Source organism: Nicotiana sylvestris, chromosome 3 (assembly GCF_000393655.2).
Source record: "Nicotiana sylvestris chromosome 3, ASM39365v2, whole genome shotgun sequence".
In the NCBI taxonomy this organism is placed as follows: domain Eukaryota; kingdom Viridiplantae; phylum Streptophyta; class Magnoliopsida; order Solanales; family Solanaceae; genus Nicotiana; species Nicotiana sylvestris.
In genome coordinates this window covers 141,650,986-141,652,218 of record NC_091059.1, presented here as the reverse complement: position 1 = coordinate 141,652,218, position 1,233 = coordinate 141,650,986, and the positions used below count along the sequence as shown (strand labels likewise).

At 30.0% G+C, this 1,233-nt stretch overlaps 1 long non-coding RNA gene across 1 annotated transcript; it reads right to left on the bottom strand.

Annotated features, from left to right (window-relative positions):
* Nucleotides 1-236: 236 nt before the first annotated feature.
* Nucleotides 237-915, bottom strand: LOC104227765 (uncharacterized). The gene is made up of 3 exons (XR_011405878.1): nucleotides 813-915; nucleotides 583-699; nucleotides 237-457 (listed from the first exon to the last, which is right to left on the bottom strand). It is a non-coding gene; the product is annotated as an uncharacterized lncRNA (long non-coding RNA).
* Between the last annotated feature and the right edge of the window lie 318 nt (nucleotides 916-1,233).

The following is a 1,233-nucleotide window of genomic DNA, read 5'->3' as shown; positions in this document are numbered from 1 at the left end:
AATATAGAATAATAAGTGTGGGCATAATTGGAAAGGAAAATACGAAACAATCCCACCACGCGGATTTGGTTGTTTCATAAAATGGAGTTTTTCATTGTTTCGGAACAATGGATTAAACAATACGATACAATCAGTTTTATATAAACAATCAAAACAAACATTGTATGTGAGGTAACAATACAATACAATACAACCGGAAACAACCATCCAAACACAGTGTTAAACTCACATTCTTGTCAAACTAATAGGAGTATAATACAAATTATGCACCATTATCTATAATCTATAAAATTCTAAAGGGTTCCACATCAAAAGAAAACTATGTTCTAAGTATTTGCTCCGAGAATTTCAGATGTCGTCACCAGATGATCTTCTGCAGTCAAGGATGAAGTACTTTCACTCTTTGTATCAAGGTTGAATACTTAATCTTCTTGCATTGAATAGATTGAAATGCACCCTATAAATTTAAAAGAAATAATAATTAACACAAAAGAATTAGTGAACCAAAAAGCGCATTAATACAAGAATTTTTAGTATACAATAAGAGGGGAAAACTCAAAGCAACAAGATAAGAAAATAAACCTGTATACTTTTTAAAAAACTTTTGAAAGAATTCTCATCTCATTTTTGTAATGTCTTTTCGACGAACTGCGGCTCCTCCCAATATTACATTTTAATCTTCAAAGTACCACTCAATACCTATCACAATACGACAAAATATCTATCAAATTATTATAATATAAATCCCAAATTTTAAATCAAATAGGTGTATTGGGATCTAAAAATCCTAAGATATATATACATAAATATACCTGAAAAAAGAGAAGCCATCGGGCTATTTAGCCAGTGATTCCGCTGGTTTGCTCTCTTCATGTGAAGAGAGTCACTGTTGAAGAAGGAAATGGAAAAGGGGGGATGGGGTTGGCGGCAGGGTAGGGAAACATATAAAGTGAGAATGTTATTAGGTTTGTGAATTTTGGTTTGGGCCAATAGGCCTTTATGTTCCTTTTCTATTTTTAATATATATTTGCTTCCTTTTATTTCTTAGTTAATATATTACAAATGCCATAAATGCTAGAAACGTAAGTACTACTCCTAACATAGGCAAGTAAGTAAAAAAATTGTCCATGTAAAATACAAAAGATCAAATACATAATTTATACTAAATAAAATAAAAATATTAACTTGCATGACATAAAAATATTCTATAATATATTATATTCTTTATAACTT